Here is a 12,982-nt window from a genome sequence, read left to right on the forward strand (position 1 = left end):
TGTATTACGATTTCCGGATAATACAGTTATAGCATGAATAAAAGACAATTATCATGAACAAGGAAATATAATAATAATACTTTTATTATTGCCTCTAGGGCATATTTCCAACAGTCTCCCACTTGCACTAGAGTCAATAATCCAGTTCACATCGCCATGTGATTAACACTCACAGGTCACATCGCCATGTGACTAATACCCAAGAGTTTACTAGAGTCAGTAGTCTAGTTCACATCACTATGTGATTAACACTCAATGAGTTTTATGTTTGATCATGTTGCTTGTGAGAGAGGTTTTAGTCAACGGGTCTGAACCTTTCAGATCCGTGTGTGCTTTACAAATCTCTATGTCATCTCCTAGATGCAGCTACCACGCTCTATTTGGAGCTATTCCAAATAACTGTTCTACTTTGAGCTATTCTAAATTATTGCTCCATTATATGTATCTGGTCTCTCTACTCAGAGCTATCCGGATAGGTGTTAAGCTTGCATCGTCGTAACCTTTTACGACGAACTCTTTTACCACCTCCATAATTGAGAAAAATTCCTTAGTCCACTAGTTACTAAGGATAACTTTGACCGCTGTCCTGTGAGCCATTCTTGGATCACTCTTGTACCCCTTGACTGACTCATGGCAAGGCACACTTCAGGTGCGGTACACAACATAGCATACTGAAGAGCCTACGTCTTAAGCATAGGGGACAACCTTCGTCCTTTCTCTCTATTCTGCCATGGTCGAGCTTTAAGTCTTAACTTCGTACCTTACAACTCAGGCAAGAACTCCTTCTTTGACTGGTCCATCTTGAACACCTTCAAGATCATGTCAAGGTATGTGCTCATTTGAAAGTACCATTAAGCGTTTTGATCTATCCTTATAGATCTTGATGCTCAATGCTCAAGTAGCTTAATCCAGGTTTTCTATTGAAAAACACATTTCAAATAACCCTATATGCTTTCCAGAAATTCTACATCATTTCTGATCATCAATATGTCAACAACATATACTCATCAGAAATTCTATAGTGCTCCCACTCACTTCTTTGGAAATACAAGTTTCTCATAAACTTTGTATAAATCCAAAATCTTTGATCATCTCATCAAAGCATACATTCCAACTCCGAGATGCTCACTCCAGTCCTTAGAAGGATCGCTGGAGCTAGCATACCTTTTAGCATCCTTAGGATCGACAAAAACTTTCTGATTGTATTATATACAACCTTTCCTCACGAAAACTGGTAAGGAAACTCGTTTTGATATCCATCTGCCAGATTTCATAAATACAGCTAATGCTAACATGAATCCGACGGACTTTAAGCATCGCTACGGATGAGAAAATCTCATCGTAGTCAACTCCTTGAACTTGTGAAAAACTTTTCGCCACAAGTCGAGCTTCATGGACGGTGACATTACCATCCACGTCCGTCTTCTTCTTAAAGATCCATTTATCTTAATGGCTTGCCGATCATTGGGCAAGTCCACCAAAGTCCATGGATCCGTTCTCGGATTTTATGGCCTCGAGCCATTTATCGGAATCCGGGCCCACCATCGCTTCTCCATAGCTCGTAGGTTCATTGTTGTCTAGCAACATGACCTTCAAGACAGGATCACCTAACCACTCCGAAGTAGTACGTGTCCTTGTCGTCCTACGAGGTTTGGTAGTGACTTGATCCGAAGTTTCATGATCAATATCATAAGCTTCCACTTCAATTGGTGTAGGTGCTACAGGAACAACTTCCTGTGCCCTGCTACACACTTGTTGAAGAGACGGTTCAATAACCTCATCAAGTCTCCACCATCCTCCCACTCAATTCTTTCGAGAGAAACTTTTCCTCGAGAAAGGACCCGATTCTAGAAACAATCCCTTATTGCTTTCGAATCTGAGACAGGAGGTATTCCCAACTGTTTTGGGTGTCCTATGAAGATGCATTTATCCGCTTTGGGTTTGAGCTTATCAGCCTGAAACTTTTTCACATAAGCGTCGCAGCCCCAAACTTTTAAGAAACGACAACTTAGGTTTCTCTAAACCATAATTCATACGGTGTCATCTCATCGGAATTACGTGGTGCCCTATTTAAAGTGAATGTGGTTGTCTCTAATGCCTAACCCATGAACGATAGTGGTAATTCGATAAGAGACATCATGGCACGCACCATATCCAATAGGGTGCAACTATGATGTTCGGACACACCATCACACTATGGTGTTCCAGGCGGTATTTATTGTGAAACAATTTCCACAATGTCTTAATTGTGTGCCAAAACTCGTAACTCAGATATTCATCTCTATGATCATATCATAGACATTTTATCCTCCTGTCACAATGATCTTCTACTTCACTCTGAAATTACTTGAACCATTCAATAATTCAGACTTGTGTTTCATCAAGTAAATATTCTCAACATCTACTCGAATCATCTGTGAAGTAAGAACATAACGATATTCACTGCATGCCTCAGCACTCATTGGACTGCACACATCAAAATGTGTTACTTCCCACAAGTTGCTATCTTGTTCCATCTTATTGAAACCGAGGCTTTTCAGTCATCTTGCCTATGTGGTATGATTTGCATATCTCAAGTGATTCAAAATCAAGTGAGTCCGAACCATCCATCTGCATGGAGTTTCTTCATGCGTATATACCAATAGACATGGTTCGCATGTCTCAAACTTTTCAAAAACGAGTGAGTCCAAAGATCCATCAACATGGAGCTTCTTCATGCGTTTTATACCATTATGACTTACATGGCAGTGCCACAAGTAAGTGGTACTATCATTACTATCTTATATCTTTTGGCATGAAAATGTGTATCACTACGATCGAGATTCAATAAACCATACAGGTTTAATACTAATCTTGATGGTAGAGGGAGCGTGCGATGTTTGATCACATCAAACTTGGAAACACTTCCAACATATATCGTCAGCTCACCTTTAGCTAGTCTCCGTTTATTCCGTAGCTTTTATTTCGAGTTACTAACACTTAGCAACCGAATCGGTATCTAATACCCTGGTGCTACTAGGAGTACTAGTAAAGTACATATTAACATAATGTATATCCAATATACTTCTATTGACCTTGCCAGCCTTCTCATCTACCAAGTATCTAGGGTAATCTTGCTCGAGTGGTTGTTCCCCTTATTACAGAAGCACTTAGTCTCGGGTTTGGGTTCAACCTCGGGTTTCTTCATTGGTGCAGCAGCTGATTTGCCGTTTCATGAAGTATCCCTTTGTTCCCTTGCCCTTCTTGAAACTAGTGGTTTCACCAACCATCAACAATTGATGCTCCTTCTTGATTTCTACTTTCGCGGTGTCAAACATCGCGAATACCTCAAGGATCATCGTATCTATCCCTGATATGTTATAGTTCATCACGAAGCTCTTGCGGCTTGGTGGCAATGACTTTGGAGAAACATCACTATCTCATCTGGAAGATTAACTCCCACTCGATTCAAGTGATTGTTGCACTCAGACAATCTGAGCACAAGCTCAACGATTGAGATTTTCTCCCTTAGTTTGCAGGCTAAGAAAATCGTCGGAGGTCTAATACCTCTTGACATGGGCACGAGCCTGAAATCCCAATTTCAGCCCTCGAAACATCTCATATGTTCCGCGATGTTTCGAAAAACGTCTTTGGTGCCTCTACTTAAACCATTTAACTGAACTATCACGTAGTTATCAAAACGTGTATGTCCGATGTTCGCAACATCCACAAACGACGTTTGGGGTTCAGCACACTAAGCGGTGCATTAAGGACATAAGCTTTCTACTGTCCGCATAATTGCTACTATCAACTTTCAACTATATTTTCTCTAGGAACATATCTAAACAGTAGAACTATAGCGCGAGCTACGACATAATTTGCAAAAGGTCTTTTGACTATGTTCAGATAATTAAGTTCATCTTATGAACTCCCACTCAGATAGACATCCCTCTAGTCATCTAAGTGATTACATGATCCGAGTCAACTAGGCCGTGTCCGATCATCACGTGAGACGGACTAGTTAACGTCGGTGAACATCTTCATGTTGATCGTATCTACTATACGACTCATGCTCGACCTTTCGGTCTCCGTGTTCCGAGGCCATGTCTGCACATGCTAGGCTCGTCAAGTTAACCCTAAGTGTTTTCGCTGTGTAAAACTGTCTTACACCCGTTGTATGTGAACGTAAGAATCCATCACACCCGATCATCACGTGGTGCTTAGAAGCGACGAACTGTAGCAACGGTGCACAGTTAGGGGAGAACACTTCTTGAAATTTTGTAAGGGATCATCTTATTTACTACCGTCGTTCTAAGCAAACAAGATGCATAAACATGATAAACATCACATGCAATCAAATAGAGTAGTGACATGATATGGCCAATATCATATAGCTCCTTTGATCTTCATCTTCGGGGCTCCATGATCATCTTGTCACCGGCTTGACACCATGATCTCCATCATCATGATCTCCATCATCGTGTCTTCATGAAGTTGTCACGCCAACGACTACTTCTACTTCTATGGCTAACGCGTTTAGCAATAAAGTAAAGTAGTTTACATGGCGTTCTTCAATGACACGCAGGTCATACAAAAAATAAAGACAACTCCTATGGCTCCTGCCGGTTGTCATACTCATCGACATGCAAGTCGTGAATCCTATTACAAGAACATGATCAATCTCATACATCACATATATCATTCATCACATCCTTTTGGCCATATCACATCACATAGCATACCCTGCAAAAACAAGTTAGACGTCCTCTAATTGTTGTTTGCATGTTTTACGTGGCTGCTATGGGTTTCTAGCAAGAACGTTTCTTACCTACGCAAAAACCACAACGTGATATGTCAATTGCTATTTACCCTTCATAAGGACCCTTTTCATCGAATCCGTTCCGACTAAAGTGGGAGAGACTGGCACCCGCTAGCCACCTTATGCACTAAGTGCATGTCAATCGGTGGAACCTGTCTCACGTAAGAGTACGTGTAAGGTCGGTCCGGGCCGCTTCATCCCACAATACCGTCGAAACAAGATTGGACTAGTAACGGCAAGCATATTGAACAACATCAACGCCCACAACTACTTTGTGTTCTACTCGTGCAAAGAATCTACGCAATAGACCTAGCTCATGATGCCACTGTTGGGGAACGTAGCAGAAATTCAAAATTTTCCTACGCGTATCACCAAGATCTATCTATGGAGAGACCAGCAACGAGTAGAAAGAGAGGAGAGTTTGCATCTACATACCCTTGTAGATTGCTAAGCGGAAGCGTTCAAGTGAACGGGGTTGATGGAGTCGTACTCGTCGTGATTCAGATCACCGATGATCAAGTGCCGAACGGACGGCACCTCCGCGTTCAACACACGTACAGCCCGGTGACGTCTCCCACGCCTTGATCCAGCAAGGAGAGAGGGAGAGGTTGAGGAAGACTCCATCCAACAGCAGCACAACGGCGTGGTGGTGGTGGAGGAGCGTGGCAATCCTGCAGGGCTTCACCGAGCACCTACGGGAGAGGAGATGTGTCACGGGAGGGAGAGGGAGGCAACCAAAGGCCTTGGGTATCATTGCTCCTCCTTTTCCCCACTATATATAGGGCCAAGGGAGAGGGGGGAGGCGCAGCCTTGCCCCCTCCTCCAAGGAAGGGGTGCGGCTAAGGATGGGGAGGAGTCCATCCTCCCCAAGGCACCTCGGAGGTGCCTTCCCCCTTTAGGACTCTTCCCTTTTTCCTTTATCTTGGCGCATGGGCCTCTAGGGGCTGGTGCCCTTGGCCCATGTAGGCCAAGGCGCACCCCCTACAGCCCATGTGGCCCCCCGGGGCAGGTGGCCCCACCCGGTGGGCCCCCGGGACCCTTCCGGTGGTCCCGGTACAATACCGATGACCCCGAAACTTGTCCCGATGGCCGAAATAGGACTTCCTATATATAAATCTTTACCTCCGGACCATTCCGGAACTCCTCGTGACGTCCGGGATCTCATCCGGGACTCCGAACAACATTCGGTTACCACATGCAAGCTTCCTTTATAACCCTAGCGTCATCGAACCTTAAGTGTGTAGACCCTACGGGTTCGGGAGACATGTAGACATGACCGAGACGTTCTCCGGTCAATAACCAACAGCGGGATCTGGATACCCATGTTGGCTCCCACATGTTCCACGATGATCTCATCGGATGAACCACGATGTCAAGGACTCAATCGATCCCGTATTCAATTCCCTTTGTCTAGCGGTATTTTACTTGCCCGAGATTCGATCGTCGGTATACCGATACCTTGTTCAATCTCGTTACCGGCAAGTCACTTTACTCGTTCCGTAACACACATCATCCCGTGATCAACTCCTTGGTCACATTGCGCATATGATGATGTCCTACCGAGTGGGCCCAGAGATACCTCTCCGTTTACACGGAGTGACAAATCCCAGTCTCGATCCGCATAAAACAATAGATACTTTCGGAGATACCTGTAGTGTACCTTTATAGTCACCCAGTTATGTTGTGACGTTTGATATACCCAAGGCACTCCTACGGTATCCAGGAGTTATACGATCTCATGGTCAAAGGAAGAGATACTTGACATTCGCAAAGCTCTAGCAAATGAACTACTCGATCTTTTGTGCTAGTCTTAGGATTGGGTCTTGTCCATCACATCATTCTCCTAATGATGTGATCCCGTTATCAACGACATCCAATGTCCATAGCCAGGAAACCATGACTATCTGTTGATCACAACGAGCTAGTCAACTAGAGGCTCACTAGGGACATATTGTGGTCTATGTATTCACACGTGTATTACGATTTCCGGATAATACAGTTATAGCATGAATAAAAGACAATTATCATGAACAAGGAAATATAATAATAATACTTTTATTATTGCCTCTAGGGCATATTTCCAACAGTAACATAACGCATCCAAGTCATATATGCTTTTTTTTGCGAGGGTAAAGGGAGTTTATTGCATGGGTGAAGAGTTACAGTCAACAGGCCAAGTCCTCGATAAATGCTGGAACCGAGCCTAGCCAAACAACAGTGGCATGCTCGGTGCGGCTATACTTAGTCAAATGATCAGCAACTCTATTCTAAAACCTAGAAATCTGTTGAGGAAAAAACTCCCTACTACCTAACAGGTCCTTGATCTCCAAGACAATCTGTCCGTAAGCATAGCGAAGAAGTGCACCGCCGGTCAGACATGATAGCGCTTCCGAGGAGTCCGTTTGCACCACCACCGGGAGGTTAGAATGCTGAATTGCAAGGGCCAAGCCCTGCATTATCCCATGCAGTTCAGCCTCAAGCGGGTCATTGCAATAGAAGATAAAACGATAGGCCGCCATGAGGATCTCTCCCTTCTCATTTCTGAGAACCATGCCAATAGCAGCTGAGCCGTCCTCCTTGAGGAACGAGCCGTCGATGGACAGCGCTAGTCGTCTTTGGCACAGCGCCGGCCAGGGGGCTTCGGGTGGCTTGTCGTTACGACAAGGAACAGGAGCAGCCGACAGTGGCATCTTGCCCTTGATGATTTCCTCCATTGAGAAGCTCCCAGCGATCGAGATTGACTTGTAGTAGCTATCCAGATATTCGACCATGGCCGGCACTGGTGGGATTTCCTTCCCATGTGTCAGCTCATTGCGTAGGTGCCAGATCCTCCAGATCAACATGATGAGCATATGCCGGACCTAGGATGTGCATTTTGCCAAGAGGAAGGCAAACCATTCCTTCCCATCAAATATAAGAAGATCATCACCCGGGATCGGCCAATGACGCCTCATGTTGGTCCATAAAATTTTCGCATGAGTACAAACGACCAAAGCATGATATGAATCTTCCTCCTCCACCCCACAAAGCTGACATGTAGAACTTGTGGATATATGTCTATGTACCTTGCATCTTTGAGTGGCCAGCGTTCCCGTGATGCATCTCCAAGCGTGTATCTTCATTTTTTGAGGGACTGCAGCCTTCCAGACGAGGTTCCAAGCTGAACGGTTCCCCTCTGGGGCGGTGCTTGACGCACCATTTGCCGCTGCAACATTCTGATCATGCGTGGCCAGTTTATAGGCACTTCTCACAGTGAAGCAACCACTCTTCTCAGGATACCAGGACCGAAAATCATCCCTCTGGCGAGGAGATGTACGTATCTTCAATATCAGGTCAACATCCATAGGCCAGAAAAACTCGCCGAGCCGATCTTGCCGCCATGCACTGTTGCCATCCAGGAAATCTGAAACCCTGTTGAACCGGCAATTTCCTTTTGGGGTGATTGGGCGGAAGGAGTAAGGGCGGGGGATCCATGGGTCACGCCAAGTGCGGATTTTCATACCATTGACAACGCACCAAATGACACCCTTTTTTATCAGCTCAAGCCCATGCAAGATTTCTTTCCAAACTTCTGAGCCAGTGCCCAGGAACACTGTATCCAAAAGCTGGCCTGAGGGGTAGTATCGCGCCTTGATTAAGCGCGCACATAAGTTGTCCGGTATGTCCAGTAATCTCCAGCCTTGTTTAGCGAGCAAAGCCTGGTTAAACGCCCTCATGTCTCTAAACCCTAATCCTCCCATGGGTTTAGGTAATCTCAAATTTTCCCAACTCATCCAAGCCATCTTCTTCTTCCCATTCTCAACTCCCCACCAATACTGGCGTATCATACGTGTGATATCATCACAAACGGAGGCGGGGAGTTTAAATACGCTCATAACATATGCAGGTATGGCCTGTGTAACAGATTTGATAAGGATCTCTTTGTTCCTCGTAGACATATATTGCTTGCTCCAGTCAACAAGAATTTTCCTCAAACGCTCCTGGGTGGACTCAAAGTTCCCCTTGTGCATCCTCCCCTCGGGCACAGGCAAGCCCAAGTACTTAGGTTGAAAGGCCTCCTGTGAGATTTCCAACGTAAGCTTTATCTCTTATACCACATCGGATGGGCGTTGGCCTGAGAATAGAATGGAACACTTCAATGGGTTTATAAGTTGTCCAGTCGCCGCCGCAAACGTGTTCAACACTCCTTTCACTAACAATGCCTGCTGTTGCGTAGCATGGAAGAACAAGAGGGAGTCATCCGCAAATAAGAGGTGTGTGATCTCTGGGCCCCCTCTACAAATCGTAACACCCTTGAGCCCATCCTCTCTTGCAGCCTTCTCCATCAATAAAGACAGGGCATTAGCAACAAATAAGAAGAGAAAAGGGGACAAGGGATGGAGTCCCCTAGACGGGGAGAAGGACTCCAATAATTTGCCATTAAATTTCACTGAATACTTGACGGAGGACACACATGCCATAACACGAGAAATCCATAGCTCTGAAAATCCCCACCTAGCCAGGGCTCTCTCCAAAAAAGACCAATCCACCCGATCATAGGCTTTAGATAAATCAAGCTTGTACGCACATAGACTTGGGGCATTATTTCTCGCAATCTGAATGTGATGGAGACACTCAAATGCTATTATGGAGTTGTCAGTGATTAGCCTCCCAGGGATGAAGGTGCTTTGGTTTTCTGAAATAAGCTCTGTCATAATAGGCCGCAATCTATTCACCATACACTTCGAGAAAATCTTGTAGATGACATTACACAAGCTTATTGGCCAAAAATCTTTCAGGTCCTTAGGGTGAGGGACCTTCAGAATTAGCACAATAGTCGTGTCGTTAACCCCTTCCGGCATAATACCAGTCACAAAAAATTCGCGGACGGCAGCAACAATTTCCACCTTTAGCAGTGCCCAGTTACGCTGAAAGAACCTGGCAGGCAGACCGTCACAGCCCAACGCTTTTAGGGGACCGATCTGGAACATGGCATTAGAGATTTCCTCTTCAGAATATGGCTTGCATAACATATCATTCATTTCATCATGACCCTTGGTACTATACAGTTAAGGACCTCATCCGGGGAAAGAGTTGGATCCTTAGTGAAAATCTCCTTGAAGTAGGATTGAGCCATCCTCTCCATCTCCGTTGGTGCATTGCACCAAGTCCCGTCCTGTTTTTGTAGACGTTGAATAAGGTTCCTGCGAGCACGCCATACCGCTCTACGATGCAAGTATTTTGCATTGCGTTTTCCCTCCTTCAACCAAGTAATTGGTGATCTTTGGAGCCAAAGCATTTCCTCCCTGTACAACAACTTGTGAAGTTGGTTCATCTTGGACCGGATTTCAGACCGGTCCGCACACAAATTTTGTAGCTCCTCCAACTGCGAACGTAGCTTTTCAATCTCTTTCGACACGTTTCCAAATTTTTCCTTGCTCCAATTCTTCAGATCCTTCAATGTTTCCTTCAGTGACCGGGCCACCGAACCCAGGCCTCCCATGGGCTTCCACTTGGTCCAGGCCCCGGCGATCACATCCGGTAGGGTAGGTCCCCGCTCCCACATAATTTCATAGCGTGGGCAAGACGCCCGGCGCCGCTGATCTTGCATCCCCTCCATCATAATCACCACAGGGCAGTGGTCAGAGCATGAAGTGGCCAAGTGTACCACTTTTGCGAACGGGAACATATCTTTCCATGCTTCATCTGCACATGCACGGTCCAACCGAACCTGCACATTGCGGAATGAGTCTTGACCATTATTGTATGTGTACGGAATGCCTGAGAAGCCAAGGTCCTCTAGCTCACAGACCTCCAGACAATCACTAAACGCCACCATCTGAGATTCTGAACGCATGGTCCTCGAGAGGTGCTCATGCTGCCATAAAGCCTCATTGAAATCACCACACACCATCCACGGCAAATGTGAATTCTCCATGAGCCTGCACAGGTGCTCCCACATACGGTATCGATTTTCCACCTGTGGTTCACCATAGACAAACATGGCACGCCATGACGTGCCTGAACCAGCATCAACCACACTAATATTGATAAAGCGACTGCAAGAGTCAAGAACCGTAACAGACAAAGATTCATCCTAGAAAAGTACCAAGCCACCACTTCTACCATCACTATCCACGCCATGAAATCCTTTCAGACCGAGTCTCCAATGTAACTTCTCCACTTTAGCTGATACTTGTCTAGTTTCACAAAGGAAAACTAGCTTGGGGTTGTTGGCTTTTGAGAGGGCCAAAACCTCACGAACTGTCCGGCGGTCCCCTCCTCCCCCGGCAGTTCGAGAACAAGGTATTCATTGTGTCCAGCGGTCTTCCTCATGGGAAGCCGACGACATCTCATTTGTGCCACAGATCAAACTCAGTTTAACACGTTTACTGCTAGAGGTGCTGCTAGAGGGGGAGTCATTATCCCCTAAGTCCTGACCATTGCCATCGGTGATTGCCAAGATCGCCTTCGGGGTACTGATAGTGTGCAGAACATCATCACCATGGTTGTCCATATTAAGTCTCTTTCTAGCTTCTCTGTCCACCTCCATGCTCACTCCCAGGTTCTTCATAGGGCTCGTGGCCGTATCCAGGGTCTCAGGATCCACTCCTTTACCGCCAGGAACCAATGGAGCACTTGCTCTACCGTTGTTCTGCGTTTGTCGTGGCTCGCTGGCCCTGCTAGGGTTTTACTCAGGACGCGGACGACTAGGCCCATCCACGTATAACCAATCTCCAAACTTGAGTTTCTTCTGATCGTGGACACCAGAACCACACTCCTTATGGTCATGTCCAATTAGACCACAGAATTTGCAAAAACGCGCCAGCTTCTCATATCAAACCAAATAAACTTGTCTCTCCTGAGCTCTTACAACGCTCACCAACTTTGTAAGCGGCTGTTTGATGTCATGGTTGACCCTAACCCTAACATAATCCCTGCGGGTGTTGACGTTCAATCTCATCTCCAAGATTTCGCCAGCCCCCTTGAGGAGCCTCTCCACGATCCCCTGCTTACAGTAGGGATCCGGTAGCTTATGTATCTGCAGCCAAATCGGCATGTGATCAAAGACTACATCATCTGCTTTGGTAAAACCATCATACGAGCACATAAGGACCGCTATGTTGCGAAAGAGCCAGAGCCCTTGCTTCATCATCCGCTCCCAATCCCCAAGGCAGGAGGCCTGGACAACGAATCTATTGGGGCCAACTGGATGAAACCGTACTCTGGTTGCGCCGGATTCCAGGCCGCCCTCATATCTTTGTAGAAGGTCGCCGGAGAGAAGGTTTTGTCGGTGTGAACCCTAGCCAGGGCCAGCCACTTTACGCTTTCCTTGATGCCTGGATCCTCCTCGTCAATCTCCACATCATTGAACTACTCGTAGTTTAGATCTAGCTGGTCGAAGAAATCCTCCAGGAAAGGGTTGGCGGCCGCCGAGGCGCCGCCGCTCGTAGCAGAGTTGGCGTCCGAAGGGGAGGCCATCCGAGCGCGGGCTGGGGAGCACAACGGCCGGAGAGAACGCCTATCAGGTCATGGTATGGTGGTGGGACTTGGGGGCGATTAGATCGCCCGCGAGGAAGAAAACCCTAGGCCTGGGCGAAGGGGAAAGTTACTGCCAAACAACATACAAGACATATATGCTTATGTGGCATGGAGTTAATGAGGAAAGAGGTGCTTGTGGTAACATAATATGTTACCGTAACATAACGCACCCCAATGCAAAATGAGTCTACAACATAATAAATGAAGGCTTGCATGATACTATACTTATGTTACTATCCACTATGATGCTAGTAATATAGACTAGTAACATATGCATGTTACTAATCTAAGCTACTACCCACTATGACTAGCCTTAGGGCCTGTTTGGTTTCAAATAAGTCACCAACTTATAAGTCGAAAAGTGAAAAAAGTCACTTATTTTGCCAAACAGACCCAACTTATAAGTCACCCCAACTTATAAGTCATAAGTTGCTCCACCCCAACTTAAAACTTATAAGTTACCCCTTTTGCGTGGGTCCAACCACCTGCATGATGTGGATTGGTGTGGGAAGGTGTGGTCGGGTGACTTATAAATTATGTGACAACCAAACAGGCATGACTTATAAGTCGCTGGTTTTAAGTCACCTGACTTATAAGTTGGTGACTTATTTGAAACCAAACAGGCCCTTATACTATCACTTTTTCTATGTACGTTGTTGTATC

Source organism: Triticum dicoccoides, chromosome 5B (genome assembly GCF_002162155.2).
Source record: "Triticum dicoccoides isolate Atlit2015 ecotype Zavitan chromosome 5B, WEW_v2.0, whole genome shotgun sequence".
NCBI classification, from domain to species: Eukaryota; Viridiplantae; Streptophyta; class Magnoliopsida; order Poales; family Poaceae; genus Triticum; species Triticum dicoccoides.